The 18441-nt window shown below is 37.9% G+C and overlaps 1 protein-coding gene and 1 long non-coding RNA gene across 2 annotated transcripts in view; one reads left to right on the top strand and one right to left on the bottom strand.

The window, feature by feature from the left end:
* Nucleotides 1-18441, bottom strand: part of LOC309493629 (sialoadhesin-like) — a 343044-nt gene that overhangs the window by 45370 nt on the left and 279233 nt on the right. The window lies entirely within an intron of this gene.
* On the top strand, nt 8083-8953 carry LOC309495851. Its single transcript, XR_014204848.1, has 2 exons — nt 8083-8128; nt 8405-8953. It is a non-coding gene; the product is annotated as an uncharacterized lncRNA (long non-coding RNA).

Genomic DNA, 18441 nt, shown 5'->3' with positions numbered 1-18441 from the left:
TATAATATCCATGTCATTGTAGATTCAGGTATGTATTATTATCAAACTTGCCTGATTTTGTCTGATAACTTCAGCTCCACCGTCTCTCCTCTTCTTCCTGGAAAAAACATATTTTGTTAGAAAGTATTGAAAAGTAATTTATTTGTAAGAAACATTTATTTTTTTGTTAGTGGCTTAAGTTCAACAAATGTTGCATTTATGTTAATTTTTGAAAAGAATTTAATGCAGGAGCTGCTCAACATTCACTCACCTTATGAACACGATGATGATGATGATGATGAAGATCAATCCTCCACATCCCGCCACGATCCCAGAAACTGTGAGCAGAGCATCTCTCTGAACTCCTGAAACAAGATGATCATGAAGATCATTTCACACGTGAGACAGATGAAACTGAAAGAGTGTCTGATTATAGAAAATACCTTTAACAGTGAGTGAAACAGACGCTGATCTCTGAGATCCATGTTTATTCTGAGCCTCACAGTAGAAGCGTCCACTGAAACTGGAGTTAAAGCTGGAGATGCTGAAACCCTGTCCATATCCAACAGCTGAGGTTTCATTCTCCTTAAACCAGCTGAAGTTCAGAGCAGGAGGGTTTGAGTCACTGATGCAGTTCAGAGTCACTGAATCTCCCTCCATTATTACACCAGACCGACTGACCGACACTGAGACGTTCTGTGGAGGATCTACATGAAATATATATAAAATATGAAAATAATTACTTTATTAATGCCATGACCTTCACTATATATCTTTATTATACACTCACCTAAAGGATTATTAGGAACACCATACAAATACTGTGTTTGACCCCCTTTCGCCTTCAGAACTGCCTTAATTCTACGTGGCATTGATTCAACAAGGTGCTGAAAGCATTCTTTAGAAATGTTGGCCCATATTGATAGGATAGCATCTTGCAGTTGATGGAGATTTGTGGGATGCACATCCAGGGCACGAAGCTCCCGTTCCACCACATCCCAAAGATGCTCTATTGGGTTGAGATCTGGTGACTGTGGGGGCCATTTTAGTACAGTGAACTCATTGTCATGTTCAAGAAACCAATTTGAAGTGATTCGAGCTTTGTGACATGGTGCATTATCCTGCTGGAAGTAGCCATAAGAGGATGGGTACATGGTGGTCATAAAGGGATGGACATGGTCAGAAACAATGCTCAGGTAGGCCGTGGCATTTAAACAATGCCCAATTGGCACTAAGGGGCCTAAAGTGTGCCAAGAAAACATCCCCCACACCATTACACCACCACCACCAGCCTGCACAGTGGTAACAAGGCATGATGGATCCATGTTCTCATTCTGTTTACGCCAAATTCTGACTCTACCATCTGAATGTCTCAACAGAAATCGAGACTCATCAGACCAGGCAACATTTTTCCAGTCTTCAACTGTCCAATTTTGGTGAGCTCGTGCAAATTGTAGCCTCTTTTTCCTATTTGTAGTGGAGATGAGTGGTACCCGGTGGGGTCTTCTGCTGTTGTAGCCCATCCGCCTCAAGGTTGTGCGTGTTGTGGCTTCACAAATGCTTTGCTGAATACCTCGGTTGTAACGAGTGGTTATTTCAGTCAAAGTTGCTCTTCTATCAGCTTGAATCAGTCGGCCCATTCTCCTCTGACCTCTAGCATCAACAAGGCATTTTCGCCCACAGGACTGCCGCATACTGGATGTTTTTCCCTTTTCACACCATTCTTTGTAAACCCTAGAAATGGTTGTGCGTGAAAATCCCAGTAACTGAGCAGATTGTGAAATACTCAGACCGGCCTGTCTGGCATCAACAACCATGCCACGCTCAAAATTGCTTAAATCACCTTTCTTTCCCATTCTGACATTCAGTTTGGAGTTCAGGAGATTGTCTTGACCAGGACCACACCCCTAAATGCATTGAAGCAACTGCCATGTGATTGGTTGATTAGATAATTGCATTAATGAGAAATTGAACAGGTGTTCCTAATAATCCTTTAGGTGAGGCCAGCGAGCAAAAAGTCGTCTAGAAGACGTCTAAAAGACGTCATTCTTAGACATCCAGAAGACGTCCTCACAGGAGCCAGAATGAAAGTTTTTTATACGTCTTTTCTGGACATTGTATAGACGTCAATTAAAGACGTGCTAAAGACGTCATTCTTAGACATCCAGAAGACGTCCTCACAGGAGCCAGAATGAAAGTTTTTTATACGTCTTTTCTGGACATTGTATAGACGTCAATTAAAGACGTGCTAAATACGTCATTCTTAGACATCCAGAAGACGTCCTCACAGGAGCCAGAATGAAAGTTTTTTTTACGTCTTTTCTGGACATTCTATAGATGTCAAGTAAAGACTTGCTACAGATGTAATTGTTAGACATCTAAAGGCAGTCAGAATAAAAGTTGTATTAGACGTGTTTTCTGTAGTAGAAATGTCAAAGACTGTTAAAGACCCATACTGACATGGAAATCCTATATGTGCATTTTTCAAGGATCCAACTTTAAAAAATATTTACTTAAAAATATTTACAAAACAGTGGCAGTGAGTGAGCTAGTTCTCACTGAGAAAAACCCAGTTACTCAATGTTAATGGTTGTCGTGTCATGAAACTGCAGACACACAGACCATAGACCTAAATAAGATTTTAAAGAATATTGATAATATTGAATATTCAATTGAATAACTGTGTAGTGTATATACTTGCATTTGTATATCTTAACAATATAACTGTAATAAACTGCTTACCATTTTCCTGTAAAACAAACTAATCACTCCAAGAAATCAACTATTTAAATCTCAAAATATATTTTTATTACTATTTTGTTCTGCTGGACCAAAACTTAACAGCCGGAAGACTTAAGTATAAATGAACACAATACAACTTAAAAGCCTGAACAGTAAAGTTGTAAATTAACACAATTTCCCTTTAAATAATCTATAAAATGTTAAAACAATATAACATAACAATTAACAAAATATGGCTGCTACAAGGTTCACAAGCTTCATTTATAGCAGCAAGCAGTTTCAGATGATCGGCTACAGACTTTATTTGGGCCTCTATTGCAGCTGGGTCCCATTTCATGACAGCAGCTACAATCAAAGCAAAAAAAATCCACATGTTAAATAAATAAATACAAATGCCACTGTTGTGGTTTAGCTTATAGCAGAGATATACATAGTTGAAAATTTGAGTACTCGAATCAATTAAATGAAATAAATCACAAATCAAGTAAAATTACATCAAGCCTGATATAAGGCATTCCACACACACACACACACACACACATATAGGTGCCATTTACAACTTCATGTGATTTTAGTGATCGGATAGCTATATGATCTTGAAAAGACCAGGTGTAAATGCCCTCCGAAATGCATTCGTGACGCATTTGAATCTGATTGCTCAAACCACTTCAGGAGGTGGTCTGGGCCGCATTCCAGAAGAAACTGGACAAGTGTAAATGCATCTGGTTGTTGAAACCACATGTAAATTTTACTCCTCCCAAAAACGCTCTAAAATAAAGTTGTAAGAGCGTGTTATAGGCTATATGTCATGTTATAGCAAGTTATGACAACGCTACTGCCGCATCGCCGCTGACCATCTAACGTTATTCATCAAGCCAACGTGCAAACTATCGCAAATTAAAGTGAAAGTAAGTCCCCGATGCTTAACACACAGTTATCATCATTAAAAGTAAAGAAACGAAATGATCTTACCAGGGCTGTTGCGCTCTCTCCTATTGCGGTCTTTGATTTAGAAATTTTAACGGATGATCAATAAAATGCAGTTCATATCTGTTGCTTTCGGTGACGTGAACACCATTAAATTTGCATAGCGAGGGAATCGAAGATCTGATTTATATCCGTTTTGCAAAAACACATTTATGTGACCAGGTGTAAATGGAATTGTTGTGATAAAACAGATAGCTATCCGATCTGAGAAAACGCATCAAGTGGCCAGGTTTAAACAGCCCCATATACACACACACACACTAGGCATGTGCCGGTATCAAATTTTCATGCTGCGATTAATTGATTGAGCTTTTATCACGGTATACGGTATTATCACGGTATTTTAATTGCTCAAGAGAAACGGATGGATTGGATGTAGAAAAAAAAAAAACTTGCATCACAATAGGTGTAGGCTAATTGTGATTGTCAAAACATTTGGTAACTAAACAGAATTTTACACAATTTTCACGACTTCAATTCAATTCTTGAGATTTGATTTCAATCTTGATTCAATATTGACTCTTCGGATAAATATTATATTAGGTAGGCTACAGTAGATAGCCTACATGTAAATTTTTCTCAAGAAAAAATATATCTCACATAATGCTGTAAACATACAGAGAGCTCCTATCAGCTGGTATTATTAAAGGTTAAAAATTAACAAATTAATATCATTTGGTTTTCATTATAATAAGAATTATGACACAAGTAAAAATATAAAAGGCTACAAATGTAATATAGTGCACATATTTAGCTAAATACTCCTCTCTATAGCTATTTTTTTCTAGTCAACTAACGTGCTGGTCATTAAATGGCTTTCCTGAGGTAACGTTAAATGTAACGGTCTGTGACATAATTGTTCACCTGCAGCTTTATTGACCTCTTTCCGTGGTTGAAAAACACTGATTGATCGATATTATGTATGAGGCATAAAAACCTTTCGGTAAGTTGTACTGTATCTTTAAATAAAAACTAACAGATGATCGGTTTACTAGAACTGAGGCGCTACAGCGATCGGTCACGCCACATTTTATTGTCTGAATTTTGTAATAAAATGGACAGAACCTGAGAGCTGAAAATTTTTTTCATATCAAAAGTAACCTGCTCTGTCAAGTCTGTCGGTGTCTGTGTCCTCTTTGCTCCGTGATTTTTCTCTGTGTGAGAAAATGGATGTGTGGCGTGAGAGCGTGTGAATTGCGTGAGTCTCACACTGAATGCATAGAGTTGGCAGCCCTGCTTTTAGAAGGGGGATAAATCGTCGGCAGCGTTCCTCCTTCCGCCATGCTTCTTCTCCATGTGAGGATTGTTTACATTAGACTAGAGTGCGCACTGCAATGCACACAGTGCTTCTACATGTGGGGATTGTTTACATCAGAGTGCGCACGTGTTTCGCGCAGCATATACGCAGTGTTTGTTTAAGCGGCTGATGGAAAATAAGCTAATGCGCGTTCTATAAATATAAATTCTGATCTATTATTTTTCACGGTATTTTGAAGTGCCCGCGATAACAATATCGTGCATATTCATTACCGCGATTTAACGCATTACCGAATACCGGCACATGTCTAACACACACACACACATATTAGGGGTGTAAGTTAACGGTTCACAAAATTCATGGTTCGGTTCAATACGATACACTTGTGTCATGGTTCGGTACGTTTTCGATACAGGAAAAAGAAAGAAATGCCAGAGAAATTTCCTTGATTTAATATTTGTAACTTTTTTTTTTTGTATTAAACATAACATTATAAAGTATGATTTTTTTTTTTTTTACTTTGAGGAATGATGAAGCTATAATTGACTCTTAGAAGCATGTAAAACAGCTCCTTGAAAAAAAATGTAATGTAATATTGTAGTTATAAACAAAGGTTTATTTTAGTTCAGATTAACATTTGAGGGCAGTAATTTTATTCATGTCAAAATAAAACCAACGTAATGTAACTTGAAAGCATTATAGCCTACTATTCCTGCCAAACTTCCATGGTTACAGTTTGTTTCACTACAGTAAATCCATGGTGAATGTTGCTGATCTGTGGACACTGGATTGTTCATTCATGGCACATTGTTTCCACGTCAGCGCTGTTTGATCCGTTAATAACAGAGAAATATGAATGCTTCTCAATAGATCTCGCAGCGATGTTATTACTTCAGTGGGGATCTCTTAGCGCCGTGTAGTAACAGTGTCGCTTGATCAAGATCGGCTCGCGCTGCACTGGTCCAAACTGATAAACGGCCCGTGAAGCACATAATAACAGCACCTGCTTTCTGGTCAGTTAGCCTACAGTACCTGCTTTTTTTGTGGAAACCAAATCTTTTGATTGTGAGAGAGCCATGTGTTAAAAGTCAGATGGCACTTAATCTACTTTATGTCTGAACAAAAGAAATAAAAGTTAACTATCTATACCATATTGAATTGCATAGCATCATATTTTTGCAATGCGTTGAATCGAAATCGAATCGCACCGGATCGTAATAAAAGTATTGCATTGCATCGGTAGCTGGCAGCTGCTTATATGTATCATTAATGTATTGTATCGTTGGCTATGCATCGAGATGCGTATCGTATCGGCCTCAGTTATGGAGATGCACATCCCTAATACCTATATAGGAAAAGTAACTACATTTACATACTGTGAATTGTTTTTTCCATCGAAAATCGCAATTGTATCGAATTATGACATTTTCTTAATCTTACACCCCTAATATAAACACATACATATAGTACTTTGGAGACCAATTGTGTTGAAATAACATTGAGACAAAGGAGGTAGAGGACGAATACTCACTTCTCTTGGTAGCTGTTCTGATGAATGACGGATCCTGGCCACAGAAAGATAAAAGAGAGAGGTAAAAGGGGGGAATTAATTAGCATGGGTCACATTTCATTCGTTTTGTCTGGTATCTAAAACTTATGTCTGATAGAAAAATGTGCATCACCAAAAGAAGGAACATGTAGATTAACACAGTGGATCTGTCCAAACGGTAATCGTTTTAATAACATTGTCATCTGTACAAAGAAAAAACTCTTCCGTTTTTAGTACATTGTTGATGTGTAAAAGTTCCTTAAGTTTGTGTGTTCTTGACGTCTTTTCTTTTAACCCTGCAGGTAGTTACATTACATTTTATATATTAATAAAAGTTTTACCTATGGAACTTCGGTATGATGAAAATGTGTGTAATATAGCAAACCCAAACAAACAACTCAATTATTCTATGTTAAATTGAACTCTTCCACCATATCTACTTTAAAATGAAACACAGGAACTTGCCATCCTAGGTCACATTACCATAAATATAATATAAAATTATAAAATTACTATAATGTAGCCCACATAAATTGCACAGGGCCAAAGTAATTGCTGTTATTCTCCGTTCCCCTAGATGGCGCTGCTTCATGTGTATTGGCTGAGCCACTCGGTTGTGTAGCTAAAGAAGATGAGCGATCTTTTTTTTCCTTTTCCTTTTCTATCCTCTCGTCAAGTGCCTCGTGAGATGAAGACAGTTGCTGCGTTCCAAACCGCATACTTCCCTACTATTTAGTATGGGAAAAAGAGTAGGCGAGCAAAAAAGTATGTACGAATCCAAAAGAGTAGGCGAGAATTACCTGGGTGACGTACGAATTATCGCGAGATTCGGACTTAAGTGCGTTCGAATATGCCTACTTTCCTACTATATAGTAGGCGAAAACAGTACGTGAAGGAAGCAGTACGTTCGAAACATAAGTATTCATAAAAGAGTAGGCGAGAAGTTCCCGGATGGCTTACTGCTTCCGGCCAGATTTTTGAGTGCTCATCTGATGGATACTCTTCTATCCCAGGAGGCCACGCGAGAAGATACGTCATTATCAAACATCGTAGAGATCAGCGACGCGGAAGCTTTCAAATGTGAGTAAACACGTTCCTTCTGTTAAAATCGCATATGTTGAACTACTGTAGAGTAAACTGTTGAATTGTTGAAGGTGTAAAGACGTTACACAGTATAGTAGGCTATAGTTGTGATTTTGCTGTACGTTTTATTATAACGTTAGAAGGGAGCTCCAGTAAAGACACGTAAGTTACGTCTCTAAAGTGGATTTACATAAACAAGCCATACATCAAAGACACTTATTTTAAATGTCTATTTACATCTGACAGGAAAATCTTGAAATATCACAACATGAAATAGACATCTGAGTGATAAATGTGTGCTATTATGTAGAACAAATCTATAAAGTAACTAACGTTAAACATAAGTTATCTATTTTATTTGTCCATTAGTAGTTGATAAATTGAGGAACATTTATGTTGGATAAAAAGTAAAAACAACCTCAACATGTAAATGTAGTGTTGAGCTCATAAATCACAGTAATGTGAATCTTGTCAGGATGTTACAGGGAATGTGTGTTTATCCGGTGAAGAGTGGCTCATGAAGGCTTTGAGTGAGTATACTACAGAAATGAATAACAACTATTTAAATCTTAAGTTATAGTTTATTTTAATTATTGTAGTTTCAAACAGAGCTATTGCAGCACTTTTCTGATTCTTGATTTCTGTGCATTTGCTGCACAGCTTTTGTGGTGGAGCAGGACCTGCAAGGGAAGATGATGGCAGCATTTGTGGAAAAAAAGCGTTTTTGTCTTCTAAATAATACTGAAATCAAATGACATTGTGCGGTTAAAATGACTGCTTTTGTGTTATGTTTGTGCATTTTGTAGGATCTGAAATGTCAACAGGCTGGTGTGAACACTGAGGATGAGGAGCCCAGAGCTGAATCCTGGAGATGGTGCCATGGACGAGTCCCTCCATCACTCCACCTGCCCTTATGAGACCCTCCATCACTCCACCTGCTCTTATGAGACCCTCCATCACTCCACCGGCCCTTATGAGACCCTCCATCACTCCACCTGCCCTTATGAGTCCCTCCATCACTCCACCTGCCCTTATGAGTCCCTCCATCACTCCACCTGCCCTTATGAGTCCCTCCATCACTCCACCTGCCCTTATGAGACCCTCCATCACTCCACCTGCCCTTATGAGACCCTCCATCACTCCACCTGCCCTTATGAGTCCCTCCATCACTCCACCTGCCCTTATGAGTCCCTCCATCACTCCACCTGCCCTTATGAGTCCCTCCATCACTCCACCTGCCCTTATGAGACCCTCCATCACTCCACCTGCCCTTATGAGACCCTCCATCACTCCACCTGCCCTTATGAGACCCTCCATCACTCCACCTGCCCTTATGAGTCCCTCCATCACTCCACCTGCCCTTATGAGACCCTCCATCACTCCACCTGCCCTTATTGCCTCAGATTGTGAAGCACAACACATCACGCAACAACCTCCGGCATGAAGGCACAGCTCACCTCTGGCGGTCAGCTGATTCATCAGAATAAAGCCGCAGAATGGGAACTGCTGTGTTGAGATGGCAGAAGGATGTGGGGTTCAGCGCCTGTAGCCTACTGTACATACATGATTGTAGTTTGAATAAAGCTTTGTTTCATGTGTTGACTTATGCATTTGTTTATTGTGTGATGGTGACTTTCATTCATTCTTTTACTAATTTATTAATATTTCTCAATGTTGTCAGTAAATAAAATATAATTATTTAATTAATGTTTTATTTAATTGTTTGAAAGAAAATGTAGATATGTTCATTATATACACATCTAGTGTGTATTCAATCATGCATAGCTATGTCATGACATACATTACAATTTGTTTGTTTTATTGAATTATATCATTTTCAGTAAAAAGTCATATAATTAAGTATTGGTCAGCATTTATCGTTTTTATTATTGTATGTTTTGGGGTGGGATAGCAATGCAATTCATTCTGAGGTAATATAAATTTTTAGTATATGATACTTAAATTTTTAGAGTACAAAATCAACAGTTTTCCTCCAAAGGCGAATCTTCGCACAGCTGACCTTTGTGCAGATATTACAAACGCTGAGGAAACCCGTTCTATGTAGGGCTGTCAAGTTACTGATGTTATGAGATCTGTAAAAAATCTCATTATGTATGCAAACCCATAATATATATATATATATATATATATAATGGGTTTGCATACATAATATGAGATTTGTTACACAGGAAAAAAGAACCTACAAGGTTTAATATTTTAATATATATTTTCTTAAATAATTCATCATAATACATTTAAAAAAAGCATTTTTTGTTATTTATAGGCCTGAGGGATGAAACAACAGTTAAATTCAACAAGAAAAAGAGGAAAAAATAAAGCAGTTAGCCACTTTTGCTTGTGGATGAAAATGTTTGGATATAAAAAATTAACAACATATTTAGAGATGACTATTTTGGGATTTCGTAATAGAAATAAATAGGATAAAACGGTGGTTCACATTAGTAGGGTTAAATAAAAGAAATCAACCCTAAATGTATGCACAAAATAAATGGGCAGCAGTTTTTTTTAAAAGACCACAAAATGAGCAAGTTTAATCAATATCAAGATATTTACAGATAGATGAATTAAACGTGTCCGTTCGAATCTTTTAAGTTGTTGCGCGTGTGATAACGCGTCGTAGGTCACATGATAACGTCAACATGGCAGATGTCCGGCTCGCATTCATACTCAACGAGATTTGGCTATAAAGTACCTACTCTTTTAGCGCTCATTAAGTAAGTACTTATTGAAATTAAGTACCTACTCATTGAGTATGCGGTTTGGAACGCAGCCTTTGACTATGGCTTAGATATAGTAGATAGTCAGACTTCAGATAGACATCTAAATCAGACCGTTGCACGAAGCACTTAAGACTCTGACTATCTTAAGAAGGACGACACTGCAATGCATTCTGGGTAAAATAATACACTTTTCAAAACAAAAAACATGGCGGATCGAGTCAGTGCATTCAACCGCTCAGTGCAGTTTACCCCAGTGGAAAATATGTGTTTGTTGGAGGAGTGTAAGAGTTACAAGGACATTTTACTTGGGAAATTTAGCGGAGAATGTAGTAACAAGAAGAAATGTTTAAATTATGAGCCATTTTCCCTTTTCTTTTGGCTGTTTGTAATGTAACTGATTGTTACTGCTGGTTGCCAAGGTAACATAGAGTCTTAGACATAAGTTAGCCTGGGGGTAAGGTGTCTAATTTTTTTGGTCTAAATTAAGTCAGTCTTTATTTTTGTGAAAGGGTCTAACTTGCATTAGACTAGTCTATGAGCAGATTTTAGACTTGTCTAACACTATAGACCAGTCTAAAATAGCTTTGTGACACCGGCCCCAGTAGGAGGCATTATTGTTCTTGTTTTGCTACCTCTGCGTCAATATAGATTAAGGAAGTTTCTTCTTGCCTGTTACTTGGATGTTCGTTGGCGTTTTGGTGTTAAAAGTATTAGTACATGACCATAAAGTACGTTTTCTCAATGTTTTAACCACGTTTTAAGTGTATTATTGAGCTTTGTGCACTTAAATACCCGGATACCCGGACATGTACTGATTCATGTGTGATCGTTTGACAGATAAACAAGACGTGTAGCGAATTTCTGCTAATTGCTAGATATAGTCAAATGGGAATTAAATTATTAATGTTAAAAATAAGTTGTTTATCTTAATCATTATCAATTATTGAATTTAGTTGATTAGACACGTTTTATTGAAATTTTAATAAACAAACCAAACCAAATGGTTTTCGAATTTGTTAAAAGTATTTGTTCAACTAAAAAAAAACTGTTTTCATTCATAACTGTCATTTTATCTGATGATAATAATAATAATAACAACAACCATAATTTAATAATACTATTTTATTTATTTATTTATTTAATAATTGATACTGTAAACCGGGATAATTTCTGAGATGGTTATCACAAATCTACAACCTCGGAGAGTCCCCCAGAGACCTGTAATTTGACTTGTACTTAAGTAAAATTTCATTGAAGTAATAGTAGCTACTTTTACTTGAGTAGATCATTTTAGTACTCTTTCCACCTCTGCAAATGTAACAGTTTACGTTGTATATGTCTGTAATATAATTATTCTAATTAACTAATTATTCTGCAGAAGGATTATCCAGTTTTATTCCCTTTTTGCGATGCGTTTGTTGATGCATCTGGATTCATTAATAATACATATTAATGCCAAAGTCATTTTTGTGACCAGACCAATAGTTTTATTGTCTGCAATTGCCCATCCTGTGCATATTTTTGAGCTTTAAAGGTAGGGTAGGTAATCCTGTTCAGAAACACTTTTTTTTATACTGGGTGAAATGGTCCTTCCATCCTGATAGTAGTCAATACATTATGTGTTTAGAAAAAGGAATGAAAAAAATCAGACCTCTGTAGCAGCTGCAGGACAGTAAAAACTCTGACCAATCACTGCCATTCGGTGCGAATGTAAAGAACCAATCAGATGCCTTCATGTCTCGTGCCCGCCCCGAGCCCCACTGCGCGCGCTGCCCTGCGTGCACTCATCACATGTCACCGTTCCCGGAAATATTCAGCTCAAAGCACCTGCATATGCAGTCAGCGAAGGCAAACAAGGCAAAAACTACTTCCTCGGACCCTGCCCGCGCTCTTGAACGACCTCCTCTGCTTCGCCCTCAACCCCGGACCTGTCCTCGAGCCGACGATGCGGTACTTTTCTCCGGACTCGGAGTGTACGTTAGTCTTCATTAGAGTCAACAATGTTTTCATCATGGAAATTCTTACATGCAAAACACCGTATATGTTATGAATCTTACACGAAATTCATCTTCATCACAGTGTAACTGATGGTAATGGAAAAACGTGTATCAATGCAACCTGTTTTTAGTTTTGCCTTATAAATATAGCTCGTTACCGAATGAAACTTTACCATTATCGATATGCTAGCTTGATAGTGAGTACTAAAATAAATCTTATTTGTTTATATTCATAGTGATAAAGTTAGGTATTTTATTACATGTGATTCTGACATGATGTCACTGTATGTACTGCGCTCCTTCCTCTCCACTCGTCTCAGGTAATAAATGCGTCTTGTTCCAGCCTGAGCGTTTGGCGTCGCGCGTTCATGTGTTTTGGGGGCGTGGCTTTGGAAGGAGCTCAGAAGGGAGGGGGTAGTGAATGGAAATAATGAGCTGTGTTTATTGCAGATTAAAAGGTCTACAGTCACTCGATTTTTATATTTTCTTTTTCAGAGTACTTACATTTTAATTATGTATTGGTATATAAAGACAGTTTAAACAAATTTGGAATGTTTTTTTTTTAGAAAAATGATCACCTACCCTACCTTTAACTGTTATTTATAGGTGATACGGAATATGTAGGAGCCGTGATTAATTTTGTTGATATGTTGTTAATGAATTTATATACATTTATGTTAGTTTCTGTTTTCCTTAATGACAATAACGTAATGAGGTGGGCTGTACCTATAATGTCAGATGGTGCGTTCAAGTCATCTCGTATAGATCGTATTTACGAGTTGAACGCACTTGAACGCCTCCACAATGTCGTAAATACCAGTGGGGAGCTCGGGATTTTCTCTAAGCTCCGATCTTTACGAGTTGGGGGCGTGTCAGTGATTAACATGGTGGAATACACAATACGTAAAGGTATTTAGCTGTGATATTGTCAGGCTTTTCTATTAACAGCTCAGTTAGCTATTCGCCAACACATAATATGATAGTATTATAATATAACAATGCAACATGTAACGATGTGTTGGCAGTGGCTTCATAAATTAATTAAAAACATAAAAATACAAAGTACACCTGATGCACATTTCTTTGTTCTTCATTTTCTAGAACAAGAGTTTAAGAACCTTACTTTATTTTTGTGTAATTAATTAAGAGAAAGTACTCCGCCATTTTGCTCCGACGAAAGTGACTTGAACGCACATGCCGTTATAAGCACGACTTCCCACCTCGTACGTACGAACTTCCAAGGAGGACTTGAACGCACCAAGAGTGTATTAGTTTGTTAGATGGTAGTCAGGTGAGGGGTGGCCAACGGGGCAAAGGGGCACAGTTTTGAGACCGTATGGGAGATTTAATGGGTCTCTTTCCTTTACTTGTTTGCAAGAGAAATAAATCAAGTTTATGGAACACGCGTCTACTGTATAGAGCATCACAGTCCCGCCCACAGAGAATTCAATACAATTTCTCCATTGACAGTTGGGATATAAGCCATAAAAACGTAACCATACATGGTAGACTTAAAACCAGCTCCGGCTGTACTAAGCGATTGTATATGCTCATATAACCGCCAAAAGTTCATGGGGCACTAACCTTGTTTTGGGATAAATGCCTTTTATTCGCGATGTCTTGGAGAAGTACTTCATTACCCACAATCCTGAACAATCCCACAATCCCACATCTGATTTGTGGAGCTCCTGTAACCATAGATATTATATAGAGACTAGATGCCCTATTGGCCGCTGGGCACTGAGAAATGCGGCCGCCATCTTAAACCGGTCGTATTCCTAGTTTCGTTGCGTGGCAGCAGTTAAAATGCTAGAGCACTGTGGAGTATTTTCCTGTTCTAATCGGCGGACCATCGCAAATAGGGCCCGGGGGATTACTTTTAACATTACCGTACTATTGGTTGTATTTTGTGAATAGAATATTACCAGATTATTGAGAAGGAGCAAGGATCTTTGATATTACTGTACTAAAATCGTAGCCAGCTAACGTTAGCTAGGCAATGTTTACTGCACCAGCCGGTGTTCACCTGACATGGAGAGGTGGGGTAAAGTAATAATTACAAGAGCTTCTCGGTTATTTTAGTCCCGTCCGAATGTGCCATCTCAGTAATCATTTCGGACAATGTCAGTAAAGATTACGGCGACTTTTATCTTCTGTAAAAAGGTCCAGGAAAATTACCTCAGGTAACGTTTATATTAATAGACGTGCGAATAGACCCTCTGTAAATCAAGTAATTTCGTGTTTAAAAGTAGTTTCCAGTGGTTTTTCAAGTATTGAGACCTCCCTCAACTCAAGTGTTTTCCACATGCCATTCAGATAAGAAATAAGTTTGAAAGCACTTGTAAGAGGCACGAAACTTACTTTTAGCGCAATCCAATCTGAAGTTAATTCATACATTTTTCGACCGGACATAACTGTTTTATATATATATATATATATATATATATAACACATTATATAAATAAATATAGGTTATTTGTGTTTGCGCACGTGATATCAGGAAGCAATGTAAATGTAAAATACACGTTTCTTCAACTTATTAAAATATCTTACTTTATTGCAACTATCTGTTTCTGCTTCTTTATCATATTTATAGTGTGTGATTTGTAAAATACCTTATATCCTACATCACATATTTTGATTTTGGACGTCTGGTCACTTTATATCTTATATCAGAATTTTATATTACTGTTAAGCCTACTATGAATATTAAAATACGCCGAACCATGTGTCCTGTATAATAGCTACATGAATGACCTTTGCAGCAAAAAAACCCGCGTGAAAATCAGTTCGGTATTCAGTGAGGTATGATTAATTAAATGCGCTGACAGCTCAATGCATCTGCCATACAGATTACACTGAGTTGAGCGGGTGACCGGTCTAAGATGGCGGCCCCACGGCTCGCCCGCGCCAGTAGGCAGTAGCGGTCGATAGGGCGTCTATCTATATAATGTCTATGCCTGTAACTGTCTGGTTAAACTCCGCGAAAGTCCGTGAAGACTGAAGATCATTAAAAAAAAAATTTTTTTTAAACCTGTGTTGCGTTTTTTGCACGGTAAATTTATCAGTGCAATCATGATCTCCTTGGCTGCCATGATGGCTTTTTTCAAGGAGGAAAACAAAAGTGTTAAAAGGGGTGAAAACCACTTCAAATCGGGTCATGTAGTTGAGTGTAGCGTGTCCGAGGGTCAGCTTGTGGGTTTTGTAAGGGCCAGCATGAGGGACAAGACCTACAAAGTTGTGGTGAGTTTTGCAGGGAGATGGTAACGTTAGTTAGCATTATCGTTCACTTTAGCTAGGCTACTGTAGCCTTCATATGGTATGAGTCATATCAAGCATTTTATGATGCCACTGTCAAAACAATATTTAGCTTAGGCATACATGCATTTACTGAACATTTGTGTAATAATTCATGGCAAGTTAATACACTGAATATGATGCACTTTCTGGTTTGCTGACCATCACTTTTTAATTTTCACTTGTTGTTATTAAGAAAATACATTAAATGTTATTAAAATTAAGGATGAACTATAACTTCATGAATAAAATGAGCATGGACCACAAGTGGGAAATTGTTGAGGCATTTGTCAGCAACCTGCCCATGGGCCGCTGAAACTGATGAGCAGAACGCCGCGGACCGTCAAAACTATTAAACCTCGCAGGCTGTTGGTCTAAGAGCGTGACCCGGCTACCAGCAGTTTCATAAACACGTCCACACACAACACAACATGCTAGACATTACAAATAATTGTAAAGTAGGCTAGAATGCATGCTACATGTTTTGGAACCTTTGAACAGAAACATCTTCAACCTGTCCTGTCAGCAGAGTGTCCTGTAATATTGAGAACAGGCGCGCTCAACTCCCAAATCATTTATGGGTGCGAGTAATAAAAAAGTTATCAAAAATAAAGATGAAAAACTGCACTCTCAAGGTATAATTTCATAATTTATTGTTACCATGTCCAAACAGACGCGTTTCGGGCTAAGCCATCATCAGTGTGTAGCAGAGTGTCCCTGTGTCATAAAGGGCTTTGAAATAAACACACAAACTACACACTGAACACACGCTAAACCACGTCATCACTCTTGGGGAATCGATGGAAACGACATGTGTTGACCACTGAGCGGTGATTGCAGTCAGGTACAAAGCACTGCACCATGTTGCTAACGTTATCGTTAACCGCTTTTCACACACGCACACAATATAAAATACACGATAAAATACACAATGATAAATATAAAATTCAATACACAATACACAAAATACCTATAAAAAACACTATTATTTACACGATTACTACTGAAATACTGCTATAAACTGCTATAAACTGCACAAGAAAAAGTTTGCGTGGCCGTCGTCAGATTTGAAAGTCGCTCTAAAGGCTCTTTCGCGGTTGTGGCTTCAGTCGACTTCAGTGAGGCACGGTGGTTTATGGGATGAGTAGTTCCTTCGCTCGGAAATGAAAATATGTACACAGTCTTGTACCTTTGACTTTTTTTGGATTTTCTCGTCGTTTTTTCACTCGAAATAATATGTTGTATGCCTATGAGTTCAGCCGTAGTTATCCTCAGACATGCTCTAAAACTCTTTAGATACGGATTTTCCAAAACATCAATGGTAGAAATGAATGGGAAATTGACTTCCGGCACCTAAGCGCTCTCGGGCTGTGGGCGGGACTGTGATGCTCTTCCTCCACGGAAAGATGGTCACTACCTAAGTCTCTAAACTCCCTGGATTATGTGTATACGAAGACGCCGACTTTGCTGAGGACGTCGTGTTACACACTGAGGATCCTCGGACAGCGAGTGGATGTACCGTCTTGTGAGTTACGTGCCGGTTGCGGATCATTGCGGTTCGATCTCAAGATTGAAGGTACAAAAGGTTGATGAATATAGCCTATAGGCAAGCGAATATGAGGAATGAAAATTTTAAACGAAATTAAGTAAATTGCTACGAACTGGATGAACTAAGTTTTTAAATTTGAAAATGGCTGATGAATTTGAAAATGCCGTATGGACATTCACAATTTGAAATTAAGCGCTTCGCGCAGAGGGAAGCTTGGGTCATGCACTCGCAAAATGAACGAAATAAGAGCACTTGTTGATGCAAATGAAAATGTTGAAACTGTGAAGGAAGGTTTGGAAGAATTTAAAAGGACTCTCAATGATTTTAAAAATGCTCATGAATATGTACACTGTTAGACCTTACCGTTTTTTTTTACAGTAAAATACTGGCAACACTGTTGCCAGTAATTTACTGTTAATTGTGCAGTTCTTTACTGTAATCTACAGTATGTTACTGTAAAATGCACTAAAACTCGAGTTAACTAATTTCACTTGCAGACACCTTAAATTGACCAACTGTCATTTACATGTATTAAACTAAAATGTATAATGCATTAATAACGGGAGCAAAGTATTACTGTGAACTTATTTCATTTGAAACCACAACAAAACTTTTGTAAATAAAGAGATTTCCACTGGACCAGCAACAGTCACCGCCTGTTAAATAAGCAACATGCAGCGTATCATCAATGTTTGCAGATCTTCTCCTGGACTGAAACACAGGCTCTACTCTTCTGCACAACGGTGACCCAAAAAACGAAATTTTACAGTAAACTATAAACCTGTTTTATAACTTACAGTTTATTACTGTTAAAATACATTTTGTGGGTGTGTCTTTTTATCTTACACTGTTAACCCTTTCAACCCCACAGGGAAATCCACACTACAAAGAGTAAAAAGTAACATTGAGACAGTGTTGCAGTGAGATAATTAAGGGAATATGTAAGTGATTGTTGAGCATTAGTGATGAACGCCTGCTGTTAATAAGCAGAATCACTGAAGAAAAGAGAAACACAAGAACAGAAAATAGAGAAACACAATAACTACGACTGACTTCCAGCCATTACACATTATTACACTTATTATTAACCAGTATGACTTTTTTTCTGTCATACAGAAATTGTTATTGAAAATGTTTGTTTGAAGTTACCGTTATAGAGATCAGTGCTTGCTTTAGTTGGGATGCTGATGCTAAAACATTTGTTTTTCTTTTGCTGCTTGATCTGTGTTTTTGCAAGTCACACTTGTGCGCACACAGTT

The sequence above is a fragment of the Leuciscus leuciscus genome (assembly GCF_965113295.1).
Source record: "Leuciscus leuciscus genome assembly, chromosome: 3".
Taxonomy (NCBI): domain Eukaryota; kingdom Metazoa; phylum Chordata; class Actinopteri; order Cypriniformes; family Leuciscidae; genus Leuciscus; species Leuciscus leuciscus.
This window is presented reverse-complemented; position numbering and strand designations above follow the sequence as displayed.